We start from the raw sequence: 16,309 nt of genomic DNA on the forward strand, positions 1-16,309 counted from the left end.
TAACTTCATTAAATACTTCATTCAATAGCTTTTTCGTTCTCAACCTTAGCATGTAATGGTGATGACACTAATTAGATAACACGAAACTGATAAACGCCAACTTTCATTGTACAAATACCATATTACCAGACATCCACAAAAGAGATAGAAGCTGAATAGACACCAATTATATTGAGACCCTATATGCCTATATAATTTGACAACATAACGGTATTATGCACAAGTTATCTCTGGTGATTACATAGGGCAAGTAAGATGGTTAAACTTACCTACAAATCATGCATATCGAATACATGAACCTATGCCAGCATGGCAAGTTCTAAACCCTTAAATTCACTTTCACTTCATTAAAGATTAACACACTATCTTATAAGTCCGCGACGCTCACAACACGAATAAGCACAACCAAAACTAGGTTATCATACAATCACCACACACTAAGGTATCGAAACAAATTAACTAAAGAAATCCATGAATAAATCCGTTAGAACCCCGCAATAATGATTATCCCATAATCGGACTCATTATCAACGTGGGTTCCGATGAAAGCATGGTATAATAAACGTAGTCTTTATACTTAATAAAACCAAGTATGAAACAAGAGTATAGGGTTACGAATAAGAAAACTAGCATCCAAAGTTACAACTTAAAACAAAGAATCATAGGAATAAACTAGATCTTCTTCGCCTTGGTTGATTTGTGCTCTACGGTCTTTTTTTGCCTCCTCCTTAAGCTCTAGTACGTCTTGTTATGAAAAATGAGCATAAGTTATGTTTATATAGCTGCCCATGCAGAGTAGAAGTCTTCTGGATCAAAATTCCATGATAAACAGGATTTTAATTCCCGACCAGGCACGGCCGCGCGCTTGACCAGCGCGGGCGCGCTGACATTTTGCCTTCCTGGCGCGGCTGCGCACTATTACAGCGCGGCCGTGCCGTCTCTCTAGAGAAAAATATTGACTTCTTCCTTTCTTGTTTGTTTGAGTTGGTCTTTTCATGAGCTTTTATTCTGAACACCATCCTAGCACCAAATTAGCACTAAAAATATGCTAATTCACCCAGTTACCTGATAAATGCCTGAAATGCAAAAACACTACAAAAACACGTTAAAAACACTAACAACTTGAGTACAAAACATCAATTCAAAGCTTTACGGAGCGTTAATAAATGTCATAAATGCCACTCAACATACCCCCAAACTTGAATCAATGCTTGTCCTCAAGCATAAATAGACTCAAAAAATAAGAAATAAAAATGCATGAATGCAACTATATGAATGCAACGATCCCCATATAATAACTAAACCAACCAACAAGCAACATCTCAGCAAATGCGGTTATTCGCACAAAGATCAATTAAGCCTCACAAATCAACTCACAAGCCAGAAACGTGTGTGTGTGCAAATGCTTACAGATATACTATCGCCACTAGATCAATAATCATGACTCACTACTCATCAAGGCAATCGCAAGGTTATAAATAAAATAAAAGCTAGACTCAAAATAACTTATAACACTTCAATTCTTATATAAGAGTTTTTCATGGATTCATGCTTTTATTCACAACACAAAAATAACACAAATATGCTTATTTGATCGTGCAATGAGTGAGGTCAACAAAAGACTTATACAATAATACCCATGTAGCGAGCATTAGGTTAGTGGATCCCAGACTATAAAAAGCCTTAGGTCACTAGGCACAAAGTCCCCTAAGAACTTAATAACTCGAGTATTAAAAAGCCCACTCGTGATCAATTATGCATAAACACATATATTTTATTTTTCTTTTTCTTTTTTTTTTCCACAAATTTCTGAACGAGTGCGTTTCGCTCCATCTCGTTCAACCCTAGACTACTCATATAAAATGAGCTGGCTACTAGCCATTTGACACCTAGCCACAACAACTATCGATGCAATCCAATTTTCTCCAAATTTTTTTAAATATCCATGTTAATTTATTATTAAGAGAGTATCCTAAATTCTAAATATAAACAAACGATTAAACCTCGACAAACAAATTAACCATAATCAAGATCTAGCCCTCAAGAAACCTATTAGACTTAGTAATATACAATTGTCTCTAGCATGCAAATCAACTCGATAAGACTTAACATCACTAAATACGACATCACTACACTAGCATCAATATCACAAATCAATCGGAAAAATCATCTACGGGATCATGGTATTATGCAAATGCATGAAACTATATGAACAAACTATCATAAAAACTATAAAAATAAAAAAAATACTACATTGCAAACATGCAACTATATTAACTAAACTAGCATGAATATGCAATCTATATGCAACTCACACAAACACATATGATCCTTAACTACTACCCCTAAACTTGAAATATTCACTGTCCTTAGTGAAGGTAATAACAAGAAATCAGGCAACCTAATTAGAACCAGGATCATTACCCTTAAGGGGTGGAGTGTCAGGAGTGTCTGGAGGTGAATACCGGGTCCTCACCGAATACTGGCCACTGGATGTCAAGTCCTGTAGCTCTGAAAGCAGTCCCCAACGCCTGGGTGAGGTCATGTGAAAACCTGTTATGGATGTCATACATCGCATCCATCCTCCTAGCTAGACGCCTATACTGCGTCGTACTCAAACCATCACTGACCTGTGCTTCCTGCTGTTGCTGCTGCGATCCCGAAGGACCAACCTACTCTCCCAACTGAGCTCTCCACGCTGCTCGACAAGCCTGCGAAGAACCACCAGCATACGTCTGATCAGCTAGCCTACCCCCTGACAGATGGTCATACAAATAACCAAGCCCATTAGGATCGGGCTTCCCTCCATACCACTCCTGCATACTCAACAAAGTAGAACTATCAATAGGAGCACTATGAAGCTGCAGCTGCTCATGTGCGGGCCAACGAACACCAACTGCCACACACAACTTTGTCGTAATGGACGCATACTGTATCGAACCCGTAGTACTCCCTCGTAAGAACCTCAAAATACCCTGATGGATAACCATCCCAAGATCCATATAATCCCCCTAAAGAATACCCCACAATAAACGAGCACACTCCACAGTAATCTCATGCACGTGAGAAGATGGCATTATATTAGCACAAATAAAAGAATTCCATGCATGTGCAAACCTGTTCATGCACGAAGCAGGAAACGTGGCATACTCGTTCGTGCCCTTCTTCAACCTCCAATAAGTCTCAAGCACACACAAGGTAGCGACAATCAAATCCAAATCAAACTCCTCCGGAGTCTTCTCGTTCTAGTTGTCCCGCTCCTCTGATAAGTGGATTTTATATCTACTTGGAACACTTCATTACAAGCTTAAGTTGGTGTTTTGCTCTCAAGTTGTTGGTATTTTTGATGTATTTTTGCGTTATTTCATTTCAGGCATTAGTTAAATGAAGAAAGAAGATTTTCAAAGAAATATGCTGAAAAGATATCATAATTGGAAGCCTAGGTCATTCTAATATTGTAGAGAATCTTCTTAACTTCGTGTGGGCAGTTGAATCGCCTAATTCTGACGAGCAGAACTCAAGATACGGCAAAAATAAGAAATGTCAGAATTTTTCCAGAATGTCAGTGCGGCCGTGCCAGAACTAGTGCGCCCGCGCCACTGAAAATACTATTCCAGCGCCGCCGCGCCCGAAAACAGCGCGCTCGCGCCCTATTTCTGCCCCAGAATCCTAATTTTAGTCAAAATTGAAGATTTTGAGAGTCCTGGTCATCCTGGAGCCTATATATACCAATAAAAAAATGTTTTTAATAACAAGGAGGCCTGGGAGAGCAATAAGAAGACCTAGAGAGCATGAGAAGGCTACGGAGAAGAAGACTTCTGTTTCCTTTGATTTAGACGATACTTGGATGCATGTTTTCGATTTGTCTTTGAACCCTAGTACTCTTATATTGTTTATTATCATGCTTTTATTGGAACCCATGGTGACGATGAGTTTGATTATGAACTAATCATTATCGTGGGTTCTAACGGATTTATTTATGGATTTCTTTAGTTAAATTATTTCGATACCTTAGTGTGTGGTGATTGTATGATAACCTAGTATTGTTTGTGCTTATTTCTCTTATGTGCGTAGCTAATATATAAGATAGCGTGTTAATTTCTATTGAAGCGACAGTGAATATAGAGGTTTAGAACTTGCCATGCTAACATAGGTTCATGTATTATTATTATGCATGATTCGTAGGTAATTTTAACCATCTTACTTGCCCTGTGTAATCACGATATATAACTTACGTATTAAACCGTTATGTTTTCAATTCTTATAGACATATAGGGACTAAGCATAATTGGCATCTATTCAACTTCTATATCTTTTATGGATGCTTGGTAGTAGGGTATTCGTACAACGAAAGTTGGCATTTACTAGTTTTGTGTTATCTGATTAGTGTCATCACCATTACATGCTAAGGTTAAGAACTAAAAGGCTATTGAATGAAGTATTTAATGAGGTTAGGATCCCATATTTGTCATATATATTAATTCAACCATTCTTATTATCTTAGTTATAATTGTTAGTTTAATTCTTAGTTATAAACAATCTCAACTTGTTATTTGTCTTAGCATTGGATAATAACCATATCATTGTTGCATAGGTGCATATTCATAAATTAACCAAAGAGTCTCTGTGAGAACAAATTTGATCTAAATCTTATACTATTTACGAACGCGTATACTTGTGTGTATTATTAGTGCGTGTTAACGTCCTAATAAGTTTTTGGCGCCGCTGTCGGGGACTCAATGTTAATTTAGTTTATGTGCTTGTCATCCGTGGTTGTTAAAGTTCACTGACTCATATTTTTTTTCCTTTCACGGTTTACTTGTTTGTGTTTCAGGTACTCATAACAATGGGAGATCCAGAAGCAACAACGAAAGCATTGATGGATTATTCTCAACCAAAGATCAATGACATTCAATATAGCATTGTCAGACCATCTATCGCAGCTCATACCTTTAAGATCAAGCCTGACATAATTCAGATGGTACATAATTCAATTCAGTTTGGGGGTGCTCCAACAGAAGATCCTAACATGCACATTAGGGATTTCATAGAGATCTCCGACACCTTCAGGTTCAATGGTGTGTCTGAGGATGCTGTGAAACTGAGACTGTTCCCATTCTCTCTGAGGGACAAGGCTAAGAGCTGGTTACACTCTCTACCAGCTGGTTCGATTACTACTTGGGAAGATCTTGCTCAAAAGTTTCTCACTAAATTCTGCCCTATGGCAAAGACAGCTGCAATCAGGAATGCTCTTACTCAATTTATGCAGCAATCAGGAGAATCTTTATATGAAGCTTGGGAGCTCTATAAGGAGATGCTTAGGAAGTATCCTCATCATAAAATGCCTGACTGGATGATCATCAATTGTTTTTATAATAGTTTGGGAGCACAGTCCAGGCCCATGCTCGATGCACCATCAGGTGGAGCCTTATGGGCTAAGAGCTACGATGAAGCTTATGATCTAATTGAACTGATGGATGTTAATGAATATCAGTATCTAACCCAAAGATTTCTATAGAGCAAGGTAGCAGGAATTCTTGAAGTGGATACAGCTACGACTATCACTGCTCAACTAAAGGCATTTTCTATGAAGATTGATTCGCTGGCTAACTATAAACTTCATCAGAGGACGAGTGTTTATGAGCTTTGTGCAGGTTCGCATACGACGGAGCAATACGCTATATCTAGTGAATCAGCTCAGTTTATGAGCAACTTTCAGAGATCGCAACAACTAGTTCCAAACACTTATCATCTTGACAACTGGAATCATCCTAACTTCAGCTGGAGCAACAATCAGAATGCGGCACAACAGCCTTATCAGCAGTTTGGATCCAATCAATTCAATCCTCCTGGTTTTCAGGAACAGTTTGCACCAAGACAACAACTCCAACTTTAACAACAAACTCATGATGCAGGTCAATCTTCGAATGAAAAATCTGAATTGGAGGAGTTGAGGCTTATGTGCAAAAATCAGGCTCTTATATGCCAAAGCCAGGCTGTTTCTATCAAGACTCTGGAGAACCAAATAGGGCAAATTGCTAACGCCTTATTGAATCGACCACCAGGAACGCTTTCTAGTGATACAAAAGTTCCAGATAAGAGGGAAGCAGAGAGCAGGTTAAGGCAATTACATTGAGGTCTGGGAAGGTTACAAGCCTTGAGAAATCTTAAGTTCTAGATTCTGAAGTTTTGGCTGAAAAAGTGGTATAGACGGATGTCGAGGTGGAATAAAGGAAGAAAATTGTGGAACACACTTCTCCTGAGGGTAATACAGGGGAGAAACAGGTCTATCCTCCACCTCCTTTTCCTAAGAGGCTGCAGAAGTAGAAGTTGGATAAGCAATTTTCTAAGTTTTCTGGAGGTGTTCAAGAAACTTCATATCAACATACCTTTTACTGAAGCTCTTGAATAAATGCCTAGCTATATGAAGTTTATGAAAGGTATTCTCTCTCGGAAAGTGAAGCTCGATGACTTAGAGACCGTTACTCTCAGAATGCAGTGCAGTTCTGTAGCAGAAATTGCCTCTGAAGCTTAAGGATCCTGGAAGTTTCACTATTCCTTACATTATTGGAAACTTGTCATTCGACAAATGCTTGTGTGATTTTGGATCTAGCATCAATCTGATACCCTTGTCTATCTTCAATAAGCTTGGTCTACCTTATCCGAAGCCGACATATATGTCCTTGCAGTTGGCCGATCATTCTATTACATATCCACGAGGCATTGTGGAGGATGTGTTGGTTAAGGTGGACAAACTTATCTTTCCTGATGACTTTGTAATTTCTTGACTTTGAGGAGGATAAGAAGATTCCCATTATATTGGGAAGACCATTCTTGGCTACAGGCCGAACTATGATCGATGTGAAAAAAAGAGAGCTTACGATGAAGGTTCATGATCAAAAGGTAACTTTTAATGTGTTCAAGGCAATAAAGTTACCCACTGCTAAAGAGGAATGCTTTAAAGTAGAGATGGTCGACTCTTTAGTGAATTCGAAACTTGAGCAATTTCCAAAGTCAGATACCTTAGAGAGATCCTTCATAGGGGAATCAGTTATTAAAGATGAAGAAGGAGCAGAGCAACTGCAGGTTTTGAATGCACCTCCGTGGAAGAGGAAGTTGGATATGCCATTCGATTCACTTGGGTTAGCAGAGCTGAAAATTTCTCAGGAGCGTTTTGAACCATCTATTGAAGAAGCTCCCACACTTGAGCTCAACCGACTTCCAGATCACTTGAGTTATTCATTCTTAGGTGCACCCCATGATAAGGGGTTGGGATATATTTTTGATGATATAGATAATGGCTGGACGGATCTTCTTGTGCCTACAGAGGGTTCTTCTCTTGCATAGCAGGTAGTTGATAGGACTGGTGTTGGTGATGAGTAGTACAGGCGAGTGACTAGGCGTATGGAGGCCATACACGACTTTCACCGTCATTTTGATGTAGATTTGACACAGGCTTTGGGCACTATTTTTCGAGCCACTGGTGTCGAGGTTGATTGGCCACCTGATCCTCCACCCGAGGAGGGTGATCCTCCCGCTAACTAGGTATGCCTGAAATCCTTATTATTACCTTTAATGAGGATATTGAAAATTTTAAGTTTGGGGGTGATAATGTAAGGATTAGTTTGTGTGTGTCCGTATAGTTCATATAGATTCATGTTACATATAGTTGTATTTCATTCGTAGTGTTGCATGATTGTTCATATAGGACATATTTGTTTATTTTTTATGTGATTACATATAGTTGTATTTCATGCATATTTAGCGTGATCCTTTAAGATGAACTATGCTATTTGATAAGTTGATGTTGATTTGAGTGTGGTGATGAAGAATAGAGGGATGTTTAAGTCTTAAAAAAATTGATTTGCATGTCAGAAGAAATTTTTTCACAAAGTCTTATAGGATTGCTTTTGATCTAGATCATAACTATGATTGTTTATTAGTTGATATTTAATCACTGGTTTATATTTAGAATTTTGCTATTCTCGTAATGACAAAAAAACACTGAAATTTTAAACTAAAGAAAAGATTGGATTTCATTGCTAGTTGTTGTAAGGCTAGGCGTCAAATGGCTAATAGCTGACTCATATTTTTATGAGTAGTCTAGGGTTGAATGAGATGGAGCGAAACACACTCATTCAGAAATTGTTGAAAAAAAAGAAAAAAAAGAAAAAAAAGAGAAAAAAATATGTGTTATGCATAATTGATTAAGAGTGAGCTCTTTAATACTCGAGTTATTAAGTTCTAGGGGACTTTGTGCCTAGTGACCTATCGCTCGCTACATGGGTATTATTGTATAAGTCTTTTGGGACCTCATTCATTGCACGATCATATAAGCATCTTTGTTATGTGTTCAATAATAGCATGAATCCTTGTATAAATCTAGTTGAAAGGAGGTGTTGAGAGTCATTATGCGTTTAACGTCTATTCTGTTTATAAACTTGTGATTGTTTTGATGATAAGATAAGTATGGTTATTGATCTAGTATCAAGAGTATATTTGTTAAGCGTTGCACACACACACACATTTATGGTTTGTGAGTTGGTTTGTGGGGTTTATTCGAACTCTGTTAAAAGTCATCGCATTCTTAGAGGCATTCGATTATTCATTTGGTTATGGTCATTCTGAGGGGATCGATTGCATTGTCATTTAGTTGCATTCACGTAGTTGCATTCATGCATTAGGTTTGTTTTGTAGTTTTGAGCATGTTTATGCTTGAGGACAAACATCGATTCAAGTTTGGGGGTGTGATAAGTGGATTTTATATCTACTTAGAACACTTCATTACAAGCTTGAGTTGGTGTTTTGGACTCAAGTTGTTGGTATTTTTGATGTGTTTTTGCGTTATTGCATTGCATGCATCAGTTAAAGGAAGAAAGAAGCTTTTTAAAGAACTATGCTGAAAAAAGAACAGGATTGGAAGCCTAGTCCATTCTCAAATTATAGAGAATCTCGTTAGCTTCGCGTGGGCAGTTGAATCACCTAATTCTGACGAGCAGAACTCAAGATACGGCCAAAAGAAGAAATGTCAGAAATTTTCTAGAAGGCCAGTGCAGCCCCGCCAGAACCAGTGTGCCCGCGCCCCTAAAAACACTATTCCAGCGTGCCAGTGCCTGAAAACAGCGTGCCCGCGCCCTGTTTCTGCCCCGGAATCCTGATTTTAGTCGAAATTGAAGATTCCTGGTCATCCTAGAGCCTATATATACCAATAAAAAGATGTTTTTAACAACAAGGAGGCCTGAGAGAGCAATAAGAAGACCTAAAGAGCACGAGAAAGCTACGGAGAAGAAGACTTTTGTTTTCTTTGATTTAGGCGATACTTGGATGCTTGTTTTCGATTTGTCTTTGAACCCTAATACTCTTATATTATTTATTATCATGCTTTCACTGGAACACATGGTGACGATGAGTTCGATTATGAACTAATCATTATCGTAGGGTTCTAACGGATTTATTTATGGATTTCTTTAGTTAAATTGTTTCGATACCTTAGTGTGTGGTGATTGTATGATAACCTAGTATTGGTTGTGCTTATTCCTCTTATGTGCGTAGCTAACATATAAGATAGCGTGTTAATCTCTGTTGAAGCGACAATGAATATAGAGGTTTAGAACTTGTCATGCTAGCATAGGTTCATGTGTTATTGTAATGCATGATTCGTAGGTAATTTTAACCATCTTACTTGCCTTATGTAATCACGATAGATAACTTGTGCATTAAACCATTATGTTTTCAATTCTTATAGACATATAAGGACTAAGCATACTTGGTGTCTATTCAACTTCTATCTCTTTTGTGGATGCTTAGTAGTAGGGTATTCGTACAACGAAAGTTGGCGTTTACTAGTTTTGTGTTATCTGATTAGTGTCATCACCACTACATGCTAAGGTTAAGAACAAAAAGGCTATTGAATGAAGTATGTAATGAAGTTAGGATCCTATGTTTGTCATATATATTAATTCAACCATTCTTGTTCTCTTAGTTATAATTGTTAGTTTAATTCTTAGTTATAAACAATCTCAACTTGTTAATTGTCTTAGCATTGGATAATAACCATATCATTGTTACATAGGTGCATATTCTTAAATTAACTAAAGAGTCTCTGTGGGAATGAATTTGATCTAAATCTTATACTATTTGCGAACGCGTATACTTGCGTGTATTATTATTAGTGCGTGTTAACGTCCTCTCTGACTGCTCAATCACCCTATGAATCGCCTCGACACTATAGTCCATAGTCATCCCCCTCACCACGGTAAAACCGTTCTTCTCCGCCTTAGCATTAACATAAAACTCACGCACCACACTCATAGGCACAGCAGCGGGTGCCTCGCAAGAAGCAACCCAACCCATCTCCAAGATCATCTCCAACAACTTACCATCTTTACCCAATGGCTGGAAAACCACACTCCTTGGATATAAGCTTCGAAAGCATCCTCACATACGCCACCTCGTCCTCGAGAGTTAAAAGTCTAGGCCTCACACCACCTGCACTCGAAGAATCGATGGTGCTACTGCTTACTTGAGTTCGCTGTCTTTTTGGTGCCATTGAGATTGAAAGAGATTGAGAATTAGAAGTTGTAAGAGAGATTTGTGTGTTTGAGAGTTTGCGAATCGATGGATAAGTTTGTGTATAAGTGTATGTATATATTGGAGATTGGGAGAGAATTAGTTATGGAGGAGTGGAAATTGATTATGTGAATAATGGGAATAATGGGTTTAATTTGGAGAGGGAAATTTGGGATGTGGAAGAGTAAAAATCGGGTGGGAATTAATTTTGTATTAAAATCCCCGAATTTTCTCTTTATTCTGCTGTTTTTATTTTTTTTCGAACTCATGACTCGACGTGGCCGCGCGCTAGATCAGCACGGGCGTGCTCAGTTTCTGTCATTTCAGCGCGGCCGCGCGCTAGATTAGCGCGGCCGCGCGCTAGATCAGCGCGGCCGCGCGCTAGATCAGCGCGGCCGCGCGCTAGATCAGCGTGGCCGCGTGCTAGATCAGCGCGGCCACACCCAGTTTCTGGAATTTCAGCACGCGGGCGCGTCGTGCTACTGTAGTTGGCAGTGAATTTTTTGTTTTTCTGATTTTTTTGTGTTTTTCTCCTTTCTTTCTTCTTTCACTACCTAATAATGTACAACATACTTGGGTTGCCTCCCAAGAAGCGCTTGGTTTACGTCGTTAGCTCGATGTAGTATCTGGAGATCAAGTAGACAATAAAACGGCACTAACCACCTTACGGTTTTCCATATCCCCATAGTAATGCTTCAACCTCTGACCATTTACCTTAAATGCTGGGCCTGGATCATTCTCAAAAATCTCCACAGCTCCATGCGGAAACACAGTTTTGATTATGAAAGGCCTGGACCATCTCGACTTCAATTTTCCAGGAAAAAGATGGAGACAGAGTTAAATATCAGAACTTATTGTCCCGGCAAAAATAACTTGAGCACTAGACCCCTATCGTGCCACCTTTTGACTTTCTCCTTGTACATTTTGTTGTTTTCATAAGCTTGAAGCTGAAATTCATCGAGTTCATTTAATTGAAGCATTCTCTTCCTACCAGCTGTATCCAAATCAAGGTTGAACTTCTTCAAAGCCCAATACACTTTATGCTCAAGCTCCACAGGCAAATGACATCCCTTACCATAAACCGACTGAAACGTCGACATTCCTAACGGAGTCTTGTATAATGTTCTATACGCCCAAACAGCTTTATCAAGCTTCAAAGACCAATCCTTCCTTAATGGACACACAACTTTCTCTAGAATATGCTTGATCTCTCTGTTAGACACCTCTGCTTGACCATTAGTTTGAGGATGGTAGGTTGTAGCGATGCGATGATTCACATTATATCTTTGCATCATGGCAGTGAATTTGTGATTATAAAAATGCGATCCCTCATCACTGATTATGACTCTTGGAGTCCCAAATCTTATGAATATCTGCTTATGAAGAAAATTAAGCACTACCTTCGCATCATTTGTTGGAAAAGCCTTGACTTCCACCCATTTCGACACATAATCGAACGCCAACAAGAGATACTGATTATTGCAAGATGAGACAAATGGCCCCATGAAGTCGATTCCCCAAACATCAAAGACTTTAACCTCGAGAGGCCCATTAAGAGGCATCTCATCCCTCTTGGACATATTTCCCACACGATGGCATCGATCACACTTCAAAACAAAGTGATGCGCATCCTTAAACAATGTAGGCCAGAAGAATCCCGCTTGAAGGACACGAGTTGTTGTCTTCTCTCCACCATAGTGGCCACCGTAAATAGTTGAATGACAGTCTCGCAAGATCCCCCCAGTTTTATTGTACGGAATACATCTCCTGATGATTTAGTCAGCTCCTTGCCTAAACAGATATGGTTCATCCCACATGTACCACTTCACCTCATGAAGAAACTTCTTCCTTTGAGCGTACGACAAGTCGGGAGGTATGATATTACTCACAAGGTAGTTCACAATGTATGCAAACCACAGTTCTTCCTCTTGCACTCTAAACAGCTGCTCATCAGGAAAAGACTCATTTATCAATGTCTTATCCAGTGAAGTTGCACTTGGATCTTCCAAATGAGAGAGATGATCAGCGACTTGATTTTCAATATATTTTCTGTCTTTGATCTCCAATTCAAATTCTTGAAGCAAAAGAACCCATCTGATCAATCTAGGCTTCGAGATGAGATATCGAATTGCAGCATGATCAGTGAAAACTGTCACCTTCGTCCCAAGCAAATAAGATCGAAACTTCTCAAAACCATAGACAATAGCCAGAAGTTCTTTCTCAGTAGTAGTATAATTCAGTTGAGCACCATTTAGGGTCTTACTAGCGTAGTAGACCGCATGAAATATGTTGTTCTTTCTCTACCCAATAACTGCTCCAACTGCATAGTCACTTGCATCGTACATCATCTCAAAAGATTCATTCCAATCAGGTACAGTTATGATAGGTGTCGTGATTAAAATCTTCTTCAAGAACTCAAAAGCAGTTAGGAACTCATCATCAAACTTGAACAGGACATCCTTCTCCAGAAGATTGCACAAAGGTTTAGAAATTTTTGAAAAGTCCTTGATGAACTGCCTATAGAAACTTGCATGACCAAGAAAGCTGTGAACTCCCTTCACATAAATTGGTGGAGGAAGATTTTCGATGACCCTCAACTTGGCTTTTTCCACCTCAAGACCCTTACTAGAGACCTCGTGACCAAGAATAATGCCCTGTCGCACCATAAAGTGACTTTTCTCCCAGTTGAGAACTAAATTGGTCTCAACACACCTTTTAAGAACATCACCAAGATTTTGCAAGCATTCATCAAATGAGTCACCAAACACAGAGAAGTCATCCATAAACACCTCCACATTCTGACCAATCATTCAGAGAAGATAGCCATCATACATCTCTGAAATGTGGTAGGTGCCCCACATAAACCAACCGAAACTCTTCCAAAGGCGAAAATACCAAATGGACAAGTGAAAGTAGTCTTTTCCTGATCTTCCGGAGCAATAAAAATATGATTATAGCCCGAATAGCCATCCAGAAGACAGTAGTACTCATGCCCAGCCAATCTGTCAAGCACCTGATCAATAAACGGTAGAGGGAAGTGATCTTTTCTCGTGACCTTGTTCAGCTTCCTGTAATCCATGCAAAATCTCCACCCCGTGACTGTTCGAGTAGGAATGAGCTCATTCTTCTCACTAGCAACAACGGTGATACCTCCTTTCTTTGGTACACACTGAACTTGACTCACCCAAGAACTGTCAGAAATGGGATAGATGATCCCTGCATCCAGCCATTTGAGAATTTCCTTTTTCACAACTTCTTTCATGATAGGATTTAGCCTTCTTTGTTGCTCAACAGTGGGCTTGCTACCTTCCTCTAGCAGAATTTTATACATACAATTCGAAGGGATGATTCCCTTGATATCTGCTATCGTCCATCCAATTGCCAATTTGAATTCTCTCAGAATTCTTAAGAGTTTTTCCTCATCACTACCTGAAAGGTCAGATGCAATAATAATAGGCAAAGTAGATGCATCACCTAAAAAAGCATACCGTAATTGTTCAGGTAATGGTTTAAGCTCAAGTGTAGGAGCTTTCTCAATAGATGGCTTGAGGTGCTTTGGAGATTTGTTCAGATCCTCCATTCCAAGATATTCAAAAGGCATATCCATCTTCCTCTTCTAGGGAGAAGCATTTAGATATTGCAATTGCTCATCACCTTCATCATCTTCGCTATCAGAATTCCCCAACAAGGCCTTTTTTAAGGCATCAGACCTTAGCAATTGATACTCCACCTTTAAGCACTCCTCATTTTCCGTAGGGAACTTCATGGCATTGAACACATTAAAAGTTACATCCTGATCCAGAACTCTCATGGTGAGCTCACCCTTCTGCACATCAATCAAGGTTCGGCCAGTCACCAAGAAATGTCTTTCCAAGATTATGGGAATCTTCTTATCCTCCTCGAAATCAAGAATTACAAAATCAGCCGGAAAGATGAGTTTATCCACCTTGACCAAAACATCCTCGACAATGCCTCGCGAATATGTAATAGAATGATCAGCCAGCTACAGAGTCATATAAGTAGACTTTGGATTAGGTAAGTCCAACTTCTTGAAGATTGACAAAGACATCAGATTGATGCTAGCTGCCAAGTTACATAATCATTTGTCAAACAATACTTTTCCAATGGTGCAAGGAATAGTGAAGCTTGCAGGATCTTTAAGCTTCGGAGGCAACTTCTGTTGCAGCACAGCACTGCATTCCTCCGTGAGAGCAACGGTCTCTAAGTCATCAAGTTTCACTTTCCGAGAGAGAATACCTTTCATAAACTTTGATAACTAGGCATCTGTTCAAGAGCTTTAGCGAAATGTATGTTCATGTAAAGTTTCTTGAACACCTTCAGAAACTTATCAAATTGCTTATCCATCTTTTTCTTCTGCAGCCTCTTTGGAAAGGGAAGTGGAGGATATATTTGTTTCTCCCTTGTGTTACCCTCGGGATGAGTGTGTTCAACAGTAGTCTTCCTTGGTTCCACTTCAGCTTCCTTTTGCCCTTCTTCATCAGCCACAACTTCTGCATCCGAAACTTGAGAGTGTTCGGGATATGCAACCTTCCCAGACCTTAATGTAATTGCCTTAACCTGTTCCTTAACTTCCCTCTTTCCTGGCACTTCAGTGTCACTAGGGTGTGTACAGGGTCGAAGATTTAACAAGGCATTGATAATTTGTCCGATTTGATTTTCCAAGGTCTTGATAAAGAGCGCTTGTCTCTTGCACATGAGCCTCAACTCCTCCAATTCAGATTTTTCATTAGACTGTTGCAACTGGAGTTGTTGCCTTGGTGCATATTACGGTTGCTGAAAACCAGGAGGGTTGTATTTCTTTGCTGGATATTGCTGATAAGGCTGTTGAACCACATTCTAAGTGTTGCTCTAGCTAAAGTTAGGATGATTATGGTTGTTAGGATGATAGGTGGCTGGTACAGGTTGTTGCGACCTCTGAAAGTTGCTTATGAACTGAGCTGACTCGCTAGAAATGGTACACTAATCAGTCTCATGGGCACCATCACAAAGCTCATAGATACTATTGATTTGATTAAATCCATAATTAGCCAAAGTGTCCACCTTCATCGTCAAAGCCTTAAGTTGAGCAGCTATAGCAGTAGCTGCATCCAACTCCAGAATTCTTGCTACCTTGCCCTGAGTTAGTTTCTGTGTAGGATTCTGGTATTCATTAGCAGCCATCAGTTCAATTAATTCATAAGCTTCATCGTAGCTTTTAGCCCATAAGGCTCCTCCTGATGCTACATCAAGCATGGGTCTAGAAGTAGCACCCAAACCGTTATAGAAATAATTAATGATCATCCAGTCAGGCATCCCATGATGAGGACACTTTCTAAGCATCTCCTTGTAGCGATCCCAAGCCTCACACAAGGATTCTCCAGATTGTTGTGCAAATTGAGTAAGTGCGTTTCTGATTGCAGCAGTCTTCGACATAGGAAAGAATTTAGTTAAGAACTTTTGTGCAAGATCCTCCCATTTGGTGATAGACCCTGGTGGTAGAGAATGTAACCAGAACTTAGCTTTATCCCGTAGAGAGAATGAGAAAAGCCTCAACTTAATAGCATCTTCAGAAACTCCGTTGAAGTTGAAAGTGTCACAAATCTCGATGAAATCTCTGATGTGCATGTTGGGGTCTTCTGTTGGAGAACCCCAAACTGAACTGAGTTCTGTTTCATCTGAATCGTGCTCGACTTGATCTCAAAGGTATTAGCCGAGATGGCTGGTCGAACAATGCTAGACC

The 16,309-nt window shown here is 39.4% G+C and overlaps 2 non-coding genes across 2 annotated transcripts; one reads left to right on the forward strand and one right to left on the reverse strand.

The window, feature by feature from the left end:
- Window positions 1–5,236: 5,236 nt before the first annotated feature.
- On the reverse strand, window positions 5,237–5,343 carry LOC141703136 (small nucleolar RNA R71). Its single transcript, XR_012567374.1, has one exon. It is a non-coding gene; the product is annotated as a small nucleolar RNA R71 (small nucleolar RNA).
- A 10,537-nt stretch (window positions 5,344–15,880) lies between these two features.
- On the forward strand, window positions 15,881–15,987 carry LOC141703135 (small nucleolar RNA R71). Its single transcript, XR_012567373.1, has one exon. It is a non-coding gene; the product is annotated as a small nucleolar RNA R71 (small nucleolar RNA).
- Window positions 15,988–16,309: the final 322 nt, after the last annotated feature.

Source organism: Apium graveolens, unplaced genomic scaffold, assembly GCF_009905375.1.
Source record: "Apium graveolens cultivar Ventura unplaced genomic scaffold, ASM990537v1 ctg6256, whole genome shotgun sequence".
NCBI lineage: Eukaryota > Viridiplantae > Streptophyta > Magnoliopsida > Apiales > Apiaceae > Apium > Apium graveolens.